The sequence below is a fragment of the Theropithecus gelada genome, chromosome 2 (assembly GCF_003255815.1).
Source record: "Theropithecus gelada isolate Dixy chromosome 2, Tgel_1.0, whole genome shotgun sequence".
Taxonomy (NCBI): Eukaryota; Metazoa; Chordata; class Mammalia; order Primates; family Cercopithecidae; genus Theropithecus; species Theropithecus gelada.
The window spans coordinates 146,013,202-146,037,042 of NC_037669.1; the positions used below are offsets into that span (position 1 = coordinate 146,013,202).

Genomic DNA, 23,841 nt, shown 5'->3' on the forward strand with positions numbered 1-23,841 from the left:
TCTTTCCACGATTACGGTATTGGGTATGATCTCTTGCACCAAAAACGGAACCCCTCCAGTCTTCCCTTCTTTCGTTAAACTGCTGAAGGCTGGGTGGGAACCATGCAGTCTGGAGCCTTCTGTACAACATATTTCACAGGAGCCCTTTGTGTCTGCATGAGGTAGCCCTTTAAAGCTTCTGAAGAGTTCTAATAGTTAGAAAGTAGTATATTAGATGGAAACTGTTGTCCTCGCCTAAAAATTACATTCCTTGTTCTTAGCTCTGACACTTTGAGATGCAAAGTTACTTTCGAATAGTTCTTCAAGTACTTCATGACAACTAACCCACTCATCCTCCTTCCTGAATCTTTATTTTTCTGGGCTAAACATGTCCATATCCCCCGTTTCAGCTGTTTTTCAAATGAAGCTCTCTTGCTAGAATGGCCATTCTTTAAGACATTTTTAACCTTTTACAACTTCATTTGAGACAAGGCCCAGGAACTAAATGATATTCCAGACACGTTGTTGGCATTGCAGAATATAGTAAAAAGATGTGACCTTCTTTTCTTGGACAGTAGACATTTACTAACATGGATTACGTTGGCATCAATTTGTTTCACAGCTGCATGAGATGGCTGAATCATACTGGGCATGAAACTAATGGACTCTTTTTTATTTTTTTAAATTTATGTTTATTTTGCATGAATATTAGCAGTTTCCTATTTAAGGTGTTGTTCTTTTTAATGGACATCACATTATGTAGTGAAAAGGGCATTGGACTTAAAGTCAGAATATGTAGGTTGAATCTCTACAACAACATTCATAAATTCATTCAACAACATTCAACAAACTCATAAACTTATTTAACCTCTCACAATTTATATTTACACATCTTTACTTGATAAAATTTGTTTACTCATCTTGGCCTTATTAAATATTAAAGATAAGTATGTCAAAAGGAGTTTGTGAAGGCCAGTGTGTGATCATTAATTATTGTTTTTTAATAAACCTAAATGAAAATGTTTTCACTAATTCCTTTTAATAGCATGTGAGATTTACCCAACTATTTCTGTCCCAAGATACTTTTGCTAAGAAATAGAGTTAGAAATTTAATTTAAGATATACCAAATCAGTATGTGTGTGTATATACCAAATGGTTGGACTATATGAATTGTGCTGATTACTAAAAGTGATTGTGATGGTTAATACTGAGTGTCAACTTGATTGGATTGAAGGATGCAAAGTATTGATCCTGGGTGTGTCTGTGAGGGTGTTGCCAAAGGAGATTAACATTTGAGTCAGTGGACTAGGAAAGGCAAACCATCCCTTAATCTGGGTGGGCACCATCTAATCGGCTGCCAGCGAATATAAAGCATACAGAAAAACGTGAAAAAGCTAGACTGGCCTAGGCTCCCAGTCCACATCTTTCTCCTGTGCTGGATGCTTTCTGCCCTCAAACATCGGACTCCAAGTTCTTCAGTTTTGGGACTCAGACTGGCTGTCCTTGCTCCTCAGCTTGTGGAAGAGAGCAATTATCCTGTTTTGAGGGGAAAGATAGGATGGGTACCTGTTTTAGTCTGGACTACTATAATACAGTACCATAGACTGAGAGGTTTAAAAAACCAACATTTATTTCTCACAACTCTTAAGGCTGGAAGTCCAAGATCAGGATTCCAACATGGTCAGGTTCTTGGTGTAGGTCCTCTTCCTGGTTTACAGATGCCTGTCTCCTCTTTGTATCCTCACGTGGCAGAGAACAGAGGCAGAAGAAGTTTTCTTGTCTCTTCTTATGAAGACACTAATCCCATTTGTGCGGCTCCACCCTCACGACTTAATCACCACCCAAAGGTCCCAGATCCTAACACCATCATATTAGGAGTTAGAATTTCAACATATGAATTTGGGTGGGTTGAAAGGACACAAACATTAAGTCAGTAACACTGACTTTTTAAACAAAAATGCTTCAAATACAGTTGACGTTTCTTAAGTAAAAATTGATGAAGGGAGGAGTGAGTGAAGGTGTGCCAGACTTGCTCAAAGTTTCAAAGTGTTGTTATCTTCAAAGGGCTATGATTCTTTTTACCAGTGCATATTGTTCATCATAGCGAAACCCAGTTGTTTCGAGAAGCAGGGACTTGCTGGGGGTGCTAATCTCCTGGGACATGACTACAGCTACCACGTCTCAGCATAGGCCACACTGAAGCCAAGGTGAGCACTTTCCCAATGTTCTCAGGAAGCTGCAATTGTGACGGGGATACTGCTAAAGCCCTCCCTTCTTTGACAAAGCCCGTTAGCAGAGGGATGAATGAAGAGATATAGAGGACAAAGTTCTTGTGGCAGCAAAGAAATCCAGATTATCAATTTTTCCTAACTAGACAAGTTGTATCTTCAGAAGCCTTAAAAGTAAAAACTTGACTGCATTTGTAATGATGCGTTAAAAAATAAACAAGAACTAGTTTCAAGAACATAAGGTGGAAGGAGATTAGATTCAGAGTCATAGAGACATCAATAACAAAGGTGATGAAATTCTTGCTTAAAAATCAGCAGGTTCACTCTTTGACCTTAGAAAAGATGTGGGCTTGTTCCATGCTGTACCAGGTCATCAAAAAAGAAAATCATGTCTCTTTAACATCACCTAACACTCCCACATCCCCTCCTCCCCACTCCTCTACTGCCTCCCCATGCCCTTCATCAGGCTATTCAACAGTCAGACAGTATCAGGAGCGTAATGCCTGGCACAGAATGGTGGTTGTATGTGCATAGCAGAAGATACAAATGTATTCATTAAAAATAATAAGTACAATTTGATCAGCTTAAACATAAGAGTTTCATTAGTAAAAATTCAGTTTACCTATCAAATCAAAAATGTAATTAGAGAAGTTTTATAGAAGTGTTCTGTTTCACATGTCAACATAAGAAGTTAAAGATTCAAGATAGTTTTTCTATCACTGAACACTAATATTACCTTCTCTGAACCCGTTTTTCTGGAAAATGGTGATCTACCATACCATTAATCTTTGTCTACATGTTACTACAAAAGCATTCATGCTTTTACAAGATGACCACCTTTTCTATACACAGTCAATTAATTCATGGGTTCAGGGACTACTTTCTGTGATGTGAAATCCAAAGCAGAGAACAGCCTTTAATTAATGAACAAACAACAACAATAAAAAATGTAATATATAAAGGTAAGAGATGGAGAGAGATAATTAACTTGGTTGTTGTGAAATACTAGAGCTGGACCCAGTCCTTTGTTTTTGAGCCCCATACTGTAGCAATTAAACCAGAATCTCTCTGTATGGAACTCACACACTAGTATTTTTCAAAATCTTGCCACATTAGTCTCCAGGACAGCCAGTTTTGAAAACCATGTTTCTAGACAGTTGCTGAGGCCCAAGTGCATTTGCAATGTGGGGCTTGAAAGGCAATTTCAGTATCTATCCATTAAATTACTCTGGGTTAATGTAGTTTGTTTGCCAGAATTTTAGAACACATCAGGAGTGTTACCCAGAGACATGGCAAAGCAAATCATATTTTAAAAAGCAGAAATATACCAGTTTCATGCCATTTTACATTTTGATGAGATAGTTCAAAAAGAAATTCATAGCATATTCTTGAAATACAATTCTCTTTTACCAGAGTCTTCTTTAAAAAGATGAGAAAAAGGTAACATATGAAATACAGCTGACCCTTGGTATCCATGGAAAATTGGTTCCAGAACCTCCTCCAAAATTCACAGATGCTTAAGTCCTTGATGTACAATGGCATAGTATTTGCACATAATGTACGCACATCCTCCTGTATACTTTAAATCATCTCTAAATTACTTATAATACCAAATACAATGTAAATGCTATGTAAATAGTTATTATACTGTATGGTTTTGAAAATAATGATAAGAGAAGAAAGTCTGTCCATGTTCAGTACAGATGCAATTTTTTAAAAAGAATATTTTCAACCCAAAATTGGTTGATTCCACAGATGCGAAACCCATGGATACAGAAGGCTGAGTGTATATGTAATTGCGTGGGTTTAATAGCAGTATCAGTTTCATGCTTTTCAAGATTGAGTATAAGAAATTGAAATATTTCCCAGGCTCTTTCCATCAGAGATCAATGCCCACAGATGTTTCCTAAATGTGATCAGCATTTCCAGATGTTTATGAAGTGATATTTCTAGCATCTCCATCTGTATTTTAAGTAGGAAAAACTGGTAAATCTTCTATATTGGAAAGTACATCCGAGGAATTCATGAAATTTTTATCTGTTTTTCATCAAAAGTACAATCTTCAAGGCATTGATTTAGTCAGATTTTCTCGAAAACTTCTTTGGCTCCCTTCCCCTATACCCTTCAAACCCTGGGCCAAATTTGTATCACTTTTCTCATTCTTGATGAGCTTTTGCATTTTTCTTCTGGCATATGATCCAGATTTTTGACATACATTTCATATGCTAGAATATTCATCCTAGTTTTGACACAATTTATTTTTAATTTTATTTCTGTAAACCACATTTATTTAGCTTGTTACTTAATTCTCAATGTCCAAATTAAGAAAAAGCAGGTATATCACTCAGCTTTGTTACCTTATTGTCTTTCTAGATCTACTGTTGAGGAAGAAATATATTTGTAAAAAGCATCTTCACATAGTTTAGATTGTGCTTGTTATGTCCAGAAATTTTCTTGGTCATAGAGTAAACATAGGTATAGGAAATCCAAATAGTTCCTTTAACCAAACAATAATAAAATATCGCCATGCTTCCATTCTGAGATGCTGTTGTCCATTTTCCTTATATTCACACAGGGTTCACTGTGGAGGCCCACTGCGACTGTGTTTCTGACCACCTGCGTAGCTTAGCAGGTGGTCAGATACGTACTTACACATGCTTAGTACCTACTTAGCAGGTGGTCCTACATACTTGTTATACCTTGAAATCAGAGTCACAGTTGGTGGCTTTCCTCTTGAAGTGTTACTTTTGCACTTCTTGTTGGTTTGCTTGATTGGTTGGTTGTTTTTGTACAGTATATTTCAATTCTATGTAATCTGCCATAAATTATAGCAATGAAAATTTGTTCACTCAGATCTCAAGATTTGTTTAGAACTAAACAAGTATGGTTATATAAAATTTTACTTCTCTGACCAAAATGTTCTTTGAGTGTACCCTCCTTAGTCTTTGGGTTTTGACAATATTGTGTCTATTTACCTCATCCTAATTGTTTGTATCACCACATTTATCTCACCTTCTCTTCCCTCTCTCTTAACTCTGTCTTGCTCTCCATTAGCTGAAATTTTTCTTTTGATGCCATTTAATGTTACAGAAACTTTATAGTTATTTGTAAAACTTTCATTTTTTTCAAGAGATAGATAACACATTGTTGAAAAGGTGAATAATTATTTCATTCTAGATTCACTGTTTACAAATAGCCTAGAAGAGGAATGTATTCAAAGTTTATAGCAAAGAATGTTTCAATGTGCTTTCCTATTGGGAGAAATGTTTTGTGAAAATTTGCAGAAACTGTTGTTTCTATCAGTTCAGAAATGATGGCCAGGTATCAAAAAGTAAATCATTAATCAAACTGGCAAACTAGAAAGATCAAAGAAAGAAGTATTCTTTACAAAGTTATTAAGAAAATTTCATTTGAATAACTATTCAATTGATAAATGTACAGTAAGTACTTATTAATCACCTACTATGCCAGGACTGTACTAGTCCTTGAGGATTCAGAAGTAGACTGCCACTCTCATGGAACTCAGTCTTATCTTTCGATCATCAAAAAGATTCTTTGAAGCATTAGGGTTGGGGTTGGTATTATTATGCCAATAGTAAATAAGAATGAAGATTCAATGGATTGTCTTGGTTCAAACAGAAACTTGAATCTCTGTATTCCCTTTTTGCTTGTTTTTTTTTTTAAAACATGTAATAACTGTAATTTTTAAAAAGTATTATCAAGACAGTAAATAAATTTAAGAAATAAATTTAAGAAAAATAATTTAGGTAGTACCATTCACTTACTGTTCTTTTTAGCTCAAATACTTTATATAGTTGAAATTAATGTAACCTTGTTGCTTATTTCATAGCAAACTCTACACAAACAAGAGATCCCATTGTAGCTATGACTGCTCCTCCTTGCTTCTTTACTTGGATTCATTCCTTAATTCTGCAAATAATTTAGTGCTAGTTATATCTCAGGCACTATGCTTGGCTTTTCTCGAACTTCTTCCAAGTTAATGATAAAAAATCAGTACAGACTTTCTGGTGCTCAATTGGTTATTCTTTACATTAAACCTGCTGCCCTTGTTTTTATCTTTTGATGCATCTCACAGATGAAGTCCATCCAAACTAAGCTGAGTAGCATGAGCAATTTTGCATCTACTTTTATTAAACTGTAGTGTTTCTGCTTTTGTGGCATTGTTCAATATGCTTCTCATGCATTAGAATATCTCCATTCTTTCTATTAATATACATTTCTTATCTCAGCTCCACTGTAAAATCATACTTTATTCCCTTCAAAGTCTTTCTTACAAAGTCCAATGAGTATACCCATACACTAACTTAAGTCTCATTAACGAGACTTGCTTTCTTAAAATTGTGTTCTGTAATTACATTTCTATGTAAACATAGCCCTGTAGACACTTAACAACTATATACAGCTGGAAAAACTTAAACATTCTTCAGGCTACCCTGTCTCACTGTCTCTCCACTCCTTGCCCTTCCTCTTTCGTTCTCTACCCAAAGTGTAGCAAGATTAAGATATTACTGAGAAATGACAGGTAAGAGTAATCACAATTCTTTTTCAGTTTTCCTTTCCCAGGTCAAGAATTTCTTTTTGTTTCTAGTTATAATGTATTTTTTCATTTTTTGCATCCAAATAGGTAGGCGAAAAAGTATTAATATGGAAGAGATAAGATACTGGGACTGCTAATGAGTGGGACTACCATCCTGGGATAGGTAGGCAGTAATTACATCATTAAGGTCATAAGGAGAATATCAATCACCTGTACCCACCCCAGGGTTTCTTTTACACATGGCTTCACAGATATAAGACAGAGACCACAGGCTTCTGAGTCAGTTTATGTTATTCCTTTTGCTTTTTACAGATGCAAGTAAATAACATGTTTTTGGGTTTGTTTTGTGCTTTCAAATGGATGCTGTATTTCACTGTTTGTTCCTTATTTTTATTCCCAAGGAATCCAAACAGATAGCTCAGGGTAAATAAGTACTTTAAAAATATCTGTTGAATGAAATAAGATAATGGTGTTTTTATGTGTGTTTCAAACCCCTCATCATGTTAAGCTCTAAAGCCAGAATTTATTAGCTTTCCAAATTATGAAAACTGTCTGATGGTCTTCTCTGTATAAATTTAGCTTCAAACCTTATTCAAATTTGTTAGGTTTCTAGTTCTAGATTGTTCCTCCTTGCAAAACACCCTGTAGATGCAGCTGAAATTATTTGCATCTTTTATAATTTTATGATGGCCTTATTATGTGTAATAATAACATTTCAGAAAATATCTAGTTGAAATATATATTGAATACAAATCATTATATATCCAGATCCAATTTAAAATTTAAATATATAGGCCACAATTATAAAAGTAATCTGCAGAGAGTAGTATCACTTTGAGAATTTCTATGCCAGCAATTAGTTTTATAAGTAAATGTAACAGAATTAGGAAGGGCTAGGCAAGGAGTTGCATGGAGAAACATATAAAAGGGGTTGAACAAAAAAAAAATATAATGAATTCATGAACTACACATTATTCTCATGCCACTCTCTCTCCTGCTCCAGCACCACCTATTTTTGTTTTGTTTTGTATTGTTTTGTTCTGTCAGTATACAATATTCCTCCCTCAGGATCTTTATGCTAGGTGTTCTGTATTTCTGGAATACTAGTAAACATCAAATGTTTGCATAGTCACTTTTTTCTAATCATTTGGCATGCATGTCACTTTCTCCAGTGACCAAGATGCCTTTCCTGAACGCTAGTTGTAATGTGGTCCCACCTCACCATCTTCCGTATCACCTTGCTTTATTACTTCCAAACTACTTTTCATGCTCTAAAATTATTTTGCGATCCACTTCCTTGTTTATTGGATCTGATCTGACAACAATGTAAGTTCTAGGAGGGCAGAAGCCCTGTCTTATTTTCTGCTGAATCTCCAGTACCTACTATAGAGCACAGCTCAAAGTACTTAGTAAATCAGAATGGAGAAGTCATGGAAGGATTCCCAAAGTGGGTGATAGTTAAAATGAGTCTGGGAGAATGAATGGAATGTAGCCAGATGGAGAAATGAGGATAAGGCAGTGGTAAAATATTTATGAAGTCATAAACCTCACAGTGTCATGAACCAATACAATACAATGGTGAACTGATACATATACATATTTATATAATCTAGGATATCACTAGAACATGGAAAACAGGGAAGTGCTACATAGTGAAGCAAAAAAAAAAAAAATTAAGCAAATGCAAGAAAATCAGGGCTTTATGTTCTACAATACACATTAAGAGTTTTCTCTTAGGCTTTAAAATGAAAAATGTTTCTTGAAAAATGAAAGACTTTAACCTGGAAGTGACATTATCAGCTTTGTATTTTAGAAGTCTTGAACGGTTGTGTACAAAAAAGAGACTATTTTCATTACATGTCTAAGACCTTAGTAAATTTTTTAAAGTTCATTATTTTGAATCACTGAAACATACTCCGATAACTCACATTCCTAAATATATACATAAAATGTCAGTAGCTCTGATTCAGCCAAAATTATTTAAATCAGCAAATAATTCACTTTGCAGATAGACATTATACAAAAAGAAGCTGTTATTTATTGACATTTAAGGGCAATGGGAAATTTGTATGTCTTTAATCACAACTTAAACATTCACACTATTGAATTAAATGCCTGATGTCATAATAATTATGCAGATTGTGACATATGAGGCTGCTGTGTACAAAATATGAATTCAAAATACTCTTTTCATTGATACATAGTTAAATTACTTGCCTGACTTCAAGAAATATTTCCTTTTTCTCATTTTTGCTTTTGGGAATGCCAGCCTCAAAAATTTTCTAGTTCCTCAAATTTTTGTTGAACGGCATTAACCATTTTAGGATTTTGCAAAAATGTATAAATATATAATGATCACATGGCCTAGCCATTAGTAAAGTAAATATAAATACTCTAAATTTAAAATAGTTTTAGACATTTCACAGATATATTTGTATTAATCTGTCTGAAGTATACCTAAGATAAAACAAAATATTGTTAAATTAAAAAGATTTAAATATATCAATTATGAATAGACAGAAAAGTTGGTTAATATGGTTTATGAAAGGAAAAAGGAGATATACTATAATTAAATTTCAAGTAATAGAGCATGCTTTTGAAAAAGATTGTTTTACTGTCTCTTTCTACACTGAATTGAATATCATAAAATTTTAAACAAAGTTTATGACAGTAAGCCTTAGATTCAATACAGACTTCGGTTCAGATCTCAGCTCCATCACTTATTGGGTCAAGTTACTTATCCTCTCAAGCCACAGTTTTCTCATTCTTTTCCTCTTTCCACTACTGCCACACCCCAGATAACCCATATTTATAAAAGTAGTTTGTTCTTCCATTTTTCCCCACGCTTATGTAATCACATATAAGCATATCTAGTGTATGCATACATATAAGCATGGTGTATATATCTATATCCATGTATGTAAGTATATATAAAGATTTTTTTCCAACAAATTTAACCATTGTGTTTTTAGCTCAATTTTACTTCAGAAAGATTCAAGATCCTTTTTCATTTTTAAGCAATCATTTCTAAATATGCTTCTCAATGTATTTAAACGATAATTGACAGAAGTTCCATATGTTTCCCCAAATACTTCAGTTGCTCTTTTACGTTCTTTATTCTTGTTTTCTTGGAGAAGTAACTCACTTTCTACTCCATGTATCAAGGTCAAATTTGACCCAGATAGCATAAATGAGTTCAAGCTTTTAAAATCATATAAACTATACCCATGGGGAAAAAATCATGAAAATATCATATTGAAATCACTCTCAATTTTCTTTTCAACACCACAGAACGTGTGAAGATTCAGAAAACTAGTAAAAGGCAAATTGTGTCCCAATTTTCAAGAAAAGAAAATACTGACTTGAAGAAATTACACACAGAAACACTCACACACTTTGCAATAGTTTCCTAATATTGCCTTAAAAAATTACCACATACGAGATCACTTAAAACAACAGAATTTTATTTTCTCTCAGTTGCGGAGGTCAGAAAACTGAAAAAAAAAAAAAAAAAAAAAAAAATGTTGGTAGGGCTATTTCCTTCTTGTAGACTCAGAATTTGTTCCATGCCTCTCTCCTAGACTCTAGTGGTTGCTGGCAATTCTTGGTACTCCTTATCTAGACACATCACTCTAATCTCTGTCTTTATTGTCACATGGGTTCTCTCTGTGTGTCTGTCTCTGTATCCAAATTTGTCTCTTCTTATACGGACACAGTCACTGGATTAGGGTGTACCCTAATATGGTATTGGTTTTCTTTTATTTTGATTACATCTATAAAGATAATTTCTAAATAAAGTCACATCAAAATATCTTTTGGGGGCACACAACTCAACTAACAATGCATTGTAATGTCAGTTTCAGGCAAATTTATAGTACAGAAGTTGTAAATAATAGCACTTGAGCATTTAACAAAGGCGATATTGTGTTATCAATCAAATCTCTTATAAAATGGACTCATTTCCCCTTTCTTCCTGACTGGCGGAGTAGAGAGATTAAGAGCATGTCATAATTAACATTGTTTTTAACACATTAAGCAGAGATTTTAATATTCATTGCTGTGAGCAAGAAATTTTAAAATGTGGATTATGTAAAAGGAAAGTCTAAATGGATTTTTAGCTGGTTGAACAATTACAGAAGGTATTGATTATTGAATTTCTGTCATCCTAGAGGTTAATCTCAGAAATGACCTATTGGATTATTTATCTAACCCAACATTTGTTTCAGTGACATAAATTTAGACATAAAGAAAAAGATTATCAAATTTCATGTGACAAAATCCAAGAAAATGGCTAACATGATAGGTAAACATAATACAGTTCAAGTAACCTTAACATGCTGCATCTGATTTTAGTCACAAGACTGAGAAGCCAAATGGGCTTAATAAAGAAGATAAAATTATATAGGCACAGTGTGAGTTTCTATTTCTAAAACCAAAAATCAGCTGTCTACACAATAACTATATCTGCAGTTTTAAAAAGCTGGTTAGATGAGAGCCTTCTAAACATGTCTAACCTGACTGTGTTCTTAACTGGCATAACATTTATGTCAAATCCATCTATGAAGAGGATCTGATAATGAGAAACTATATCCTGAAACACATTGTTGCTGGTGTCCTGTTCCTATCTAATGCAGCACACAAATAGAAATGTTTCCCATTTTTCAAATATTTTTCTCACACTGATTGGTCAGTGGGCAAATTTATCCATCTTGGCCTATGTGAAAATGTATAAAAATTGTGAAACCGATGAAGTACTTTGAATCAAAAAATTACGAAGTTAGTATTGAAAATAGTGGACAATTTGCTTTATATTTTTTACTGGCAAAACCAACAAACCATTACTTCAGGTGCTAGAAAGAGCCTTTCTCTCACTATACTCTTCTACCTCCCCCTACAACATCAGCTGTGGGATCATTTCTTAATATATTTGTGTACATTTTTATTAAAATTATTTGGCTTCCATTTCTCTTATCCTTTGCATGTAGAACTTATTGGACTAAAGAACTGAGCTCAGGAAATAAACGCTCATCTATCAGATATTAACAATGATAATATTCTTTCTAGTACACAATGAAAGGACTGACTCTAGAGTAATAATGTTAGGGTTTAATGAACCACATATACAGTATTACTCGTAATACTAGGAGTAAATAATATGCCAATAAAACTAGTGCAATTAGGCCTCATTAATAGATACCTATTGATATCTTATTGTATTATCTAAACATCAGATCAAATATTAGAAGGCAACGAATAAACCTAAGGAAGGTAATCTCAATGTAAGGGATTGGCAATAATGGCAAATAGAAACAGCAAAAGGAAATAAGGATGTTTGATCTTAGGAAGAAAATACTTAAGGAAAAGTTAATAGCTATTTATCACAACTTACAGGGTTATTAAGTAAGAAAAATATTATCTTTTGGAATAAAGGATACATGTAGGTTCAGTTTAATAAAAAATATTTCTAACAGTTTGGCATGTCTGAACATCAACTGCTTTCAAAAGTTACGAGTTTGTGAGAGTTGAAGTTCCAATGATGATAAGTTAGCTTGGATTGCAATAATCTTCCTCTAGATAACAATAATAAACTCTGGGGAAAATATAAAATTAAAACTATTTGAAGGCACTAATCAAAAGCTGACAGAAACTGTAAGGCATCTGACTGGTAATATTGTTTGGATATTTGTCCTCTCCAAATCTCATGTTGAAATGTGATTCCCAATGTTGAAAGTAGGGTTTGGTGGGTGGTGATTGGGTCATGAGGGTGGGTCCAGGGTGGGTCCCACCTCCTCATGAATGGTTTAGCACCATCTCCTTGATAAGTATGTACTTATTCAGTTATTTCACATGAGATCTGGTTGTTTAAAAGAGTATGGGACTTCCCCCTTTTTTCTTTTGTTCCCTCATTCGCTATGTGATGTGTCTGCCCCTGCTTTGACTTTTGCCATGAGAAAAGGCTCTGGAGGCCTCACCAGAAGCCAAGCAGATGCAGGCACCATGTTTCCTGTACAGCCTGCAGAACTATGAGCCAATTAAATATCTTTTATTTATAATTCAGCCAGATTCAGATATGTCTTTGTAGCAACACAAAAACATCATGTTGATACAGACTATTGGTACCAGGAGCGGAGTGTTGCTATAAAGATATCTGAAAATGTGGAAATGGCTTAGGAACTAGGTAATGGGCAGAGGCTGGAAGAGTTTAGAGGGTTAAGAACACGACAGAAAGATGAGGGGAAGTCTGGAACTTCTTAAGGGGTGAAATGGCTGTGATCAAAATGCTGATAGAAATACGGACAGTGAAGTCCAGACTGAGGAGGTCTCACATGGAAATGATGAATTTATTGGGAACAGGAGTGAAGGTAGCCCATTATGCCCTCGCAAAGAACTTAGCTGCAATGTGTTCATGACTTAGGGTTCTGTGGAAGTTTGAACTCAAGAGTGATGACCTAGGATATCTGGTGGAAGAAATTTCTAAGCAGCAAAGCATTCAATATGTGGTCTGACTGCTTCTAGCAGTTTACCATCAGGTACTGAAGCAAAGAAATGACTTAAAGTTGGAACTTAAATATAAAAGGGAAGCAAAGTTTAAAAATTTGGAAAATTCAGAATCTGGCCATGTGGCTAACAAGGGAAAGGCATTTTCAGGAGAGAAATATAAGCAGGTTGCAGAGCAGCAACTTGTTAGAGAGATTAGCATGACTGAAAGGGAACCAAATGCTAATACCGAAGACAATAAGAAAAGATCTAGCAAGCATTTGAGAAATCTTTAAGGTGGATCATCCCATGAAAGGTCCAGAGGCCTAGGCAGAAAAAATTGTTTAGTGGAGCAGGCCCATGGCTCTGCTGCCCTGCGCAGCCTCTGGACATTGTTCCCCAAATCCTGGCCTCTCCAGCTGCTGCTAGAGATCAAAGAGCCTCTGGCATAGCTTGAGCCACTGCTTTGGAGGGCATAAGCCATAAGTCTTGGCAGCATCCATGTGGTGTTAAGTATGCAGGCCCACAGCATGCAAGTTTGAAGAAGACTTGGCAGCTTTCCCCTCAATTTCAGAGGATATATAAGAAAGCTTTGGCCAGGCTCAGTTGTTCATACCTGTAATCCCAGCACTTTGGGAGGCTGAGGTGGGTGGATCACGAGGTCAGCAGAGAGCATCCTGGCTAACATGGTGAAACCCCGTTTCTACTAAAAATACAAAAAATTAGCCAGGTGTGGTGGCGGGCACCTGTAGTCTCAGCTACTCAGGAGGCTGAGTCAGGAGAATGGCGTGAACCCGGGAGGCGGAGCTTGCAGTGAGCCCAGACTGTGCCATTGCACTCCAGCCTTGGCAACCTCTGTCTCAAAAAAACAAAATCAAAGGCTGGGCGCGGTGGTTCAAGCCTGTAATCCCAGCACTTTTGGAGGTCGAGGTGGGAGGATCACAAGGTCAGGAGATCGAGACCATCCTGGCTAACATGGTGAAACCCCCTGTCTACTAAAAATAGAAAAATTAGCCAGGGTGGTGGCTGGCGCCTGTAGTCCCAGCTACTCAGGAGGCTGAGGCAGAAGAGTGGCATGAACCTGGGAGGCGGAGCTTGCAGTGAGCCAAGATCCAACCACTGCACTCCAGCGTGGGCAACAGAGCCAGACTCCATCTCAAAAAAAAAAAACCAAAACCAAAAACAAAACAAAACAAAATGAAAGCTTGGCTGCCTGCCCTGGCAGGAGCCTGCTACAGGGGCAGAGCCCTCACATAGAATCTCTACTAGGGCAGCACAGAGGGGAAATGTGGGTTTGGAGTCCCCCCACAGAGTCCCTACCAGGGCACTACCTAATGGAGCTGTGGGGAGGGGGCTGTCAGCCTCCAGACCCCAGAATGGTGAGCCACTGACAGCTTGCAACCTTATCCTGGAACCAAAACAGGCAACCAACTCCAACCTATGAGACCAGCCATGGGGGCTACACCCTGGAACACCACAGAGGTGGAGCTGCCAAAGGTGTTGGGAGCCCACTACTTGCATCACTGTGCCCTAGATGTGGGACATGGAGTCAAAGAAGATTTTGGACCTTTGAGATTTAATGACTGCTCTGTTGGGATCAGATTTGTGTGGGGCCTATTGCCCCTTTCTTTTGGCATATTTCTCCCTTTTGGAATGGGAATGTTTACCCAATGCCTGTACCATCATAGTATATTGTAGGTAAATAACTTGTTTTTAATCTCACTGGTTCATAGGTGAAAAAAAAGAAAAAAACCTCATCTCCATATGAAACTCTGGACTTGTGACTTGGCATTTGGGACTTTTGAGTAACACTGGAAAAAGTTATAACTTCGGGGAACTATTGTGAAGTCGATATTATATTTTAAAATGTGAAAAAGACATAGGTTTTGAGGGGTCAGGAGTAGAACGATATGGTTTGGATGTTCGTCCCCTTAAAATATCCTGTTGAAATGTGATTCCCAATATTAGAGGTGGGTCCTGGTTGGAGGTGATTACATGGCGAGGATGGATCCCCGATGAATGGTTTAGACCAGCCCCTTGGTGATAACTGACTTTTTGCTCAGTTAGTTCATGTGAGACCTGAAAGACTTTAAAAGAGTCTAGGACCTTTCCCTGCTCCCTCTTGCTCTCTCTCTTCCCATGTGACATGCCTACTCCTGCTTTGCCTTCTTCCATGAGTAAGAACTCCCTGAATCCTCCCCAGAAGCAGACCAGATTTAGGTGTCATGCTTCCTGTATAAGCTGCAGAACTGCAAGTCAACTAAATCATTATTCTTTTAAATTACCCAGCCTTAGGTAATTTTTTTGTGGTGATGCAAAAATGTCCTAATTCAACTAGTAAAGGGAATTACAGTGACTGAGTGAGACCCATATTTATAGACACTTTCCTTGTGGGTACTCCCAGTTCTCAAGTGTAACAGCTAGAACTCAAGTAGAATGCATCAGAATTACTGAGTTGTGATATCGGTGTAGAGATTTCAGGCTACCAGGGTGGTTATAAATGAAGAGTAATCGCAGAAAGTAGGGAGACACAAAGACAATAACATTAATACCTGCCAATTAAAAATTCCTCAAATCCTTGACTGACTGTGGAACTGTGTGTCTATTGGGGGCACTCCAATGATGCCAGCAGAAAGCAGAAGGCTGCAGCTGAAAGGACTGGACGGAGATTTCAATTACTGTATACAGCAAATGAAATACTGTTTGGAATCTGAATAACACCAAGGATAGAGGAGCCTAGTAAAATCTTCAGGTATTCAATAGTCCTGCTTTAAAGCATAAACCAATGGCTCTGGATGTTAAAGGTGATCAGCCCTCAAATGCCTGCCAGAGAATGATTTCTCCTTAGAGGAAGAAGACGTAACTCGGATATATTATTTGCAATGCCCTGTGTATAGTAAAAAAGTAATATCCATTGTAAGAAAAAGAAAATCATGACTCATTATCAAAAAAAAAAAAAAAACCAGCCCATAGAAATACATGACAAGGTGACACACATGTTGGTATGAAGTAGTAAAACAATATGTTAGGGTGTTCTTGCATTGCTGTAAAGGAATGCTTAAGACTGGGTAATTTATAAAGAAAAGAGGTTTAATTGGCTCATGGTTCTGCAGGCTGTACAGGAAGCACAGTGATAGCATCTGCCTCTGGTGAGGCATCAAGAAGCTTACAATCATGGCAGAAGGCAAAGGGGGAGCAGGTGTATTAATGGCAAGAGCTGGAGTCAAAGAGAGAGGGGAGGGGACACACTCTTTTAAATAACCAGATCTCACAGGAACTACCAGAGCAAGAACACACTCATCACTAAGGCACTAAGCCGGAGATTCTCCCTTATAATCCAAATACCTCCCAACAGGCCACCTTTAACACTGGGGATTACATTTCAACATGAGATTTGGCAGGGACACAGATCCGAACCATATCAAACAGTTATTATAAATTAAAAAGTTAAGAAAATCATGGTCTTAGTGAATGAACAGATGTGAAATCTCATCAAAAGACATGGAAGCTGCACAAATGAACCAAACAGAAATACTAGCACTGAAAAGTGTTAATACTGTAATGTACTTAACAGTAGATTGAAATAAGGGTTAGCATATTTTTGAGAGTGAGCCATGGAAATTATTTAACTTAAAGAGAAAAAAATCAGAAAAATGTAAATAAAGTCTTGGTGAGCTGTGAGTCAATATCATATGATCCAACATACAATTAATTGAACTGAATTTCCAGAAGGAGATGAGAGAGAAATGGGGACGGTGCAGTAAAGAAATAATGACTGAAAGTTTTTCAAATTTTGTGAATAATATCTACTTATGTATCTATGATGCTCAGAAAACCACAGCAGAATAAACACAAAAAGAACCATATGTCATAGACTAACTGCAGAAAACCAATGATAAAAAGTTACTCTTAAAATCAATAATATGCATTCTGTCAGATAAAAATAGAGGTCAAAATTGTTGGGGAATAAAATTAAAAAATCTGTACACCCAGAATTCTATAACAGTAAAAATACCATTACAAAATTCGTACAAAATAAAAACATTTTTAGATTTAAAAATCTAAAAAGAATTTGTCTGTAGCTGTTCTGCACTACAAGAAATAAAGGGACTAGGTATAGTGGCTCACACTTGTAATCCCAGCACTTTGGTAGGTCAAGGCAGGCAGATTGCTTGAATCCAGGAGTTTTAGACCAGTCCAGGTAACATAGCCGAATCTCGTCTCTCAAAAAAAGAAAAAAAAAAAAAAAAAATAGCTGGGCATGGTGGCGTGCGCCTGTAATCTCAGCTACCTGGGATGCGAGGAGGAAGAACCACCTGAGCCCAGGAGGTCGAGGCTGCAGTGGGCTGAGGTTGTGCCACCCTACTCGAGCCTGGGCAAGCAGAGTGAGACCCTGTCTCAAAACTAACAAGAAATACTATAGGGAAGTCTCTAGCCTGAAGGTAAGTGATAATAGATGAAACTAAGATCTGCAAGAAAAAAACAAGGAGCCCAGGAAATTGTGTGTATGTGGAAATATAGAAAAGCTATTTTCTTCTTCTTTTAATTTCTGTAAAAGACAATACACTATTTAAGCAAAACTTAAAACATTGTGTTGTGTAGTCTATAACTAATGGGTATGTAAAATCTGACAGCATTTGCACATATAATTGAGGAACTGTCAAGTAGTTGTAAATTTCTTAACTTTATGTGAAGTGGTACATTATTAACTCTAAGTAGACTGTGGTAACAAAAGAACAACCAGTGAAAGGGAAATAACACGAAGAAATACAGCTTGGAGCAACAGAGCAACTAAAATGGTATTAGTATAAAAAGGAGTGAATTTGTCATCCCTGGAAATGTCCAGGTTGGAAAGTCATCAGATCAGGAAATTTCAGAAAGACAGGAAATTGATTACTTCTTCTTCCCCTCGAAAGTTGTGATTTGGGGTGTATGCCATACTTGATTTTATTTTAATGCCTCAAAGCAAAATGTTTCACAAGACATGTTTTGCTCTTGAAATTTCTGGCATCTTTCATGTGGCCACTATGGATGTTTACATTCATAAGCTCAATTACTTGGCCTCTTTCATAAATTTAAAACAAAGGTAACACATGCTGTTATAATTTAGTTTCACCACCAGTTTCTTTGTTTTATGCTTTCAATAAAATACTATGTCTGCATTTGAGAAATGTTCTGTGCAATTATTCCTGAGAAGAACAGTATGAATTTTTAAATCTATTCTCACAGGAATATTAACAAATAACACACAAATAAAGGAAAATGGAAAATGCTAGAACTCCACTCCCACACCCCTTCCCCATCCAACCCTCTCCCACAATGGGGTTCTGCCAAGTACTCCTCAGAGCTTAATCAAACTTACTTCTGTCCAGTTCTGATTCTTTATAAGGTCAGACGACCTTCAGGTTCTCCCACTTCCCGTCAGTGTATTGTGCTTCTCTCCAAGCACCACCACAGAACTGAATCCCATTGGTTTGAAAGAAGTATTTGTGCCTAACAGTAATAAGCAAATGACATTTTTCTCCCAACGTCAGAAAACATGGGCAACCTGCTCCCTTTCCCCTTTCTTGGCGTCTCTCCCACCTTCCCTCCAAGATCAAATTGGCCTCCCCCAATTCTGTGGAAAAGAAAACAGAATTCCTGGGCCCCATGCCCAAGTGTTTCCAGCCAGCACGGCATTGCCAAGGCTAAATCACCAAGCCGAGGACCTGGGGATGGGCGCAAATGCAAATCAAAAAGGCTCTTGAGAAAGAGGGGTTTCTTCATTTTCTTTCTAGGCGCAGTAATCTATGAACACAGCTCCTTTTCCCAGGCCCTGCAACCTGCCCCTCTGATAGGAAGTGACCGTGGGCTGGCTTTTATCTTTTCTTTCACCTCTTATTAGAGTAGTGACAACTTGTTTTCTTCATTTCTTCCTCCCCCTCGGCTTTTAGGTTTCAGCGAACTTCACGGTGCCCCACCCGCTCCAGGAAGACGCCCCCGCGGGCTGGCAGCTCTCCCAGCGCGGGGCGGGGTCCCAGACGGGGCGGCCGCGCGCGGGGAAGGAGGGTCCAGGCGAGCCGGACCCGCCCCCGGACCCCGCGCCTTGCCCTCCCCTCCGCGCGTTTACTTTGTTTATAACTTGAAAAATCCTCTTCCGTCTCCCTTCCCTGCCTCCTCTCCTTTCCCTTTCCTCTGCCAATACAACTAGACCCGCGTGTGGCGTCGCCGGTGCCCAGCATTCTGCGGGGCAGGCGGTGAGTGGGGCTGGACAGGCGGGCGCAGAGCAGGACTGGGTGGCGCGGGCGCCCGGGCTGCGAGGCCGAGGTTGTGGTGAGGGGAGGCCCGAGGCCGCGGTGCCTGCGGGCAGGCGCGGGGGTCGCGCGACGTCCTGCGCTGGCGGTTCCCAGACACTGCGCTGGCGTCGCATCCTCAGGTGGTTGCAGAAGTTTCGTGGTGTCGGGCGTGCGTCTGCGGTGGAGACGCAGCAGGTTTGGGAGCGAGCAGTTTCCTGCCCAGGGATGGGGGTCCTGGCAGCACTTCACGGGGGCGGCCCTTTCGTTTCGGTCTGCGTGACGGGTCTCGCTTGATCGGGTTTCTCTTGGGTCTCTAACTGGCGTGTCTACGGGTTGGCTCTCACGAACTCAGGCCAGGCCACTCGCAGGTAAAAACGCTTTATGGTAACTTCTCTACATGCTCGGCGAGTGGAGGCGGTGACAGGAGAGAATCCGTCTCTCATATTGTCAATTCGGGCAAACTGGGGCGATTTGGAGCTGTGGTTGTTTTTAGAAATAAAACGTTCATATTTAAAGACTTAGAATTTTATTTTGTGGCCTTATTTATCTTCCCTTAGGATCTGCAATTTAGTTTTTAATTTTATATTGCATTTAAAATGGAGCCACCAAAATAAGTACATGAAGATACAATGCACCAAACTTGATACTACTTAAACGGGAGTAGATTTCCTAATTTAATTGCATTCTCCTGTAATAGTAATACAAGACAACCTCCATCTGTCTATCTGCCCTCATGGTTAGCTGTGAAATACTAGCGGCATTTCCATTAAACGTAAAAAGACAAGAATGCGAATCATTACACTCTGTGACATGGTTGTGAATTCTATAGGCGAGTGACAACAGGTAGGGGACATATAATCACTTTATGCACGATATGAGTGGATACCTTAATGTCCATAGGAAACACTGAAATTTGATGGGAAGCATAAGTGAATTTATCAGAGTTTCCAATTGCATCATACTTAGTTTGTAGAAATCAATTGATGTTTATACATAAACTAGATAATACAGTAAAACAAAGTAAAATTCAGTTTGGCATGAAATAACACAGAATTGAGAAATTATTTTTAAGAAGATATAAAAAGATATGCATGAGAATCCAATAAAGTACATAACATTCTTCTGGGTACAGATATCATTTCTCTAAAACAACATATAAGTAGAATCCTAACTGAATATTTTTGTTACTGTTTTTAACTATACTGTTTAGCTCATGTGAAAGAACAAACAATATTAATGTTATGTATATTACAAATAATATACAAAATATATAATTATTGTATATATTATATATAATTTTAACGTTTAATATTATACATATTCACATATATATAGTGGAGACTTTTTCATATAATAAAAGGTGTTATAAAACTGTGGTGATTAAAAGTCAGTGCAGTAGAACTACTACCAGATGTGTAAATGAAACTGAAGAGACATGGAAGGATAAAAGGAAAGCTGGGATTTGATAAGCTTACATTTTAAATCAGTGGGAGGGAAGAAGAAATAACATTTAATTGAATGTGCTTGAACAAACAGGAATTTATTTGGGAAACCTAATAATAAAACTGGAACTTTTCCTCACTGTTAACAGACAAATGTAGTCCAGATGGCTTACTAATTTAAATCTAAATATATGCAATCTAAAAAGGAAAAAAAAAAAGCCCAAATAGGTATTTGTGCACATTGGATGCTGGAAAAGCATTTCTAAGCATAATACAAAAATCTAGACCCATTTAGGGACATGATTTTTGTTAACATTTCCATCCCCCCCAAAAGATACAAACTGGGGACGTTGTTAATAGAAAAAAAAGATAATTTTGCTAATATACCTAGAAAATTTATTAATGACCTTCAAAATCAATGACCCAGTTAAGGATAAAATGAGTCAACTCAAAGCAAAAGAAATAATAAGCAAATAATAAGCAGAGTGAATACTGTTAGCCTCACTGATTATCCAAAACATATATAAAGTAAGACATCAATTTTTGCATTGATTTTACAAATTTTGAAAGTCTGATAACTTTAGGTGTTGTTGAAAATGCAATGAGGAAAATATAATTTTACAAACTTTTAGTGGAAATGTGAATTGGTGAAACTGTTTTTAGGGTTAAAGCTGTTCAAATTTACAAATGTTCATTTACTTACTGGAATTTTTCCATCAAAACATGCTCCCATGTGTACAAATAAAAATGTCTGTCAAAGATGTTTAAAGTAGGATTGTTTACAATGTAGAAAACATGGATACAACTCTGTAGCCATTTATTGGGAATTGGTTACATAATGTATGGTATCTTCAAAGGTAGAATAATATACAGTTTAAAACATTGTAGCTCTAAATGTTCTAACTTGGAATATGTCCAAAACATAAGTTAAAGTTAAAACACAAAATGAAACAAAGAACAAGTTAAAACACTGTGTGTGTGTGTGTGTGTGTGTGTGTAGTAAATATTTTTGTAAATAATTTGGAATATACGTTGAATTGTATTATGAGTAGGGATGTTGTATTACACACTTCTATAATGTATGCATGTGTATAAGAAAAAATTGATAGTGATTGGTAATTTATACAGAATATTGCCTTCTTGAATATATTAATTGTCGTTTACTACAGAAGAAATATATTTCACAAAACCTTTCATATTGTCTCATTTCTTTTTCTTTTATAAGTGTCCTCTTTCAGCTGCTTCCTTTAAAGTCCCCTTCCTTTTTCTCCTTCCCTAATATTGATGTTTATGATGTTTATTGCAAGCACAGCAGTGAAGAATTTTGCCTGAGAGATTTCACAACCGGTTAACTTTCATAAACAAAAAATACAAGAATGTTGATACTCATATGTTCACCAGCATTGTACTAAAATTCATTTTTACGGTGCTCATCCTTCAGTGTGAAAGAGATAGATATGCTAGTACTTAAGAAGGAAAACATCTAAAATTGGACTGCAAAAAATTTTGTTTTTAATTGCATGACAAGGCTGGGTGGCGCTGGCTCATGCCTATCATCACAGTACTTTGAGAGGCAGGAGTGGGCAGATTGCTTTAGCCCAGGAGTTTGAGAGCAGCCTGGGAAACATGGCGAAACCCCACCTCTAAAAAAATTTAAAAATTAGCCAGGCATGGTGGCACCCACCTGTACTCCCAGCTGCTCAGGAGGCTGAGACAGGACAATTGATTGAGCCTGAGAGGTCAAGGCTGCAGTGAGCCATTATCATGCCACTGCACTGCAGCATGGGCAACAGAAAGAGACCTGGTCTCAAAAATAAAATTGTGTGACAAAAATGCAGTGAAGACAAATGGTAAGTTTTGAAAGGATAATTTTAATATAAAATTTTAATACCTTTCATATAAAGAAGACAGAAATAAAAAGCTAACAGAAATGAACAAATGACAAACAGGCAGTTCACAGAAATAGAGTTGCAAATTGCTTTCAAACAAATAATAAAAGTGGCTCAGCCTCCTCATTATAAGATATATGGAAAATAAAACCAATTTTTTTTTTTTTACATATCAGATTGACAACTACAAAAATGTTGATAAAATACTGTGTTAGGAATGTAACTTTTTGTCTGGGGTCTAAATTGATTCAAATTCTTTAGAGTGCAATTGGATAGTATCTTTAAAAATGTACAAAACTTTGATCCATCAATTCTCCTTTCAATAATTTAATGCACAGATGCACACGAAGAAAATATTTTTTTCAGCATTTTTGATAATAGCCTAAATTTGGAAATGATTTAAGTTTTTGTCATTAAGCAGCCAGATAAATGCATTATGTTGCAGCCATTAAAAAGAATAAGGTTATATGGACTGAAATGTAATTAATATCAACACATTTTAATAAATGAAAAGAAAAAGACACAGAAAAGTATGCAGATGATTGCCATTTGTATAAAATCTATGTATATTACTTTATTTATGCTTAGAAAATCTCTTGGAAGACCAAAAAAATCTAATGTCTCTGGTTGCCTTTTGAAATGGGAAATGGGAATTGGAGTAGGTGGGGTTCTTTTATATAAATGTATTGTGTAAATTTATGCACTGCTGGCTCCTTGAATTATATTTGTGTTTGTTTGCACGTAACATCTATTTTTTTTAAATATATTTTCATAAATGTAAAGTTTCTTATCGAAATGACTTAACTGTATGCAACATGACATCTTGTTTTACTATAATTTTAAATACTAAAAGACTAGCTGTAAAGTGACACAATGAGGCGTTATTGGTAATCATAGTTGGCATGGTAATGTTTTCTTAATGTCTTGTATAAATAACATGAGAATATTGTTCGGATATTTTTATACTCTAAATAACAAAAACATTTCCCTCT

At 36.8% G+C, this 23,841-nt stretch overlaps 1 protein-coding gene across 5 annotated transcripts in view; it reads left to right on the top strand.

The window, feature by feature from the left end:
* The first annotated feature begins 19,255 nt into the window (after positions 1 to 19,255).
* PLSCR4 (phospholipid scramblase 4) overlaps positions 19,256 to 23,841 on the top strand; it is a 67,234-nt gene continuing 62,648 nt past the window's right edge. For 2 of the 5 annotated variants that reach the window (XM_025377575.1, XM_025377576.1), the window contains exon 1: positions 19,262 to 19,479. The gene's annotated coding sequence lies outside the window, so the exon portion shown is untranslated. Of the gene's footprint in view, positions 19,480 to 19,571; positions 19,887 to 23,841 lie in introns of those variants that run through there. The other 3 variants (XM_025377572.1, XM_025377574.1, XM_025377573.1) reach the window with 3 other exon arrangements.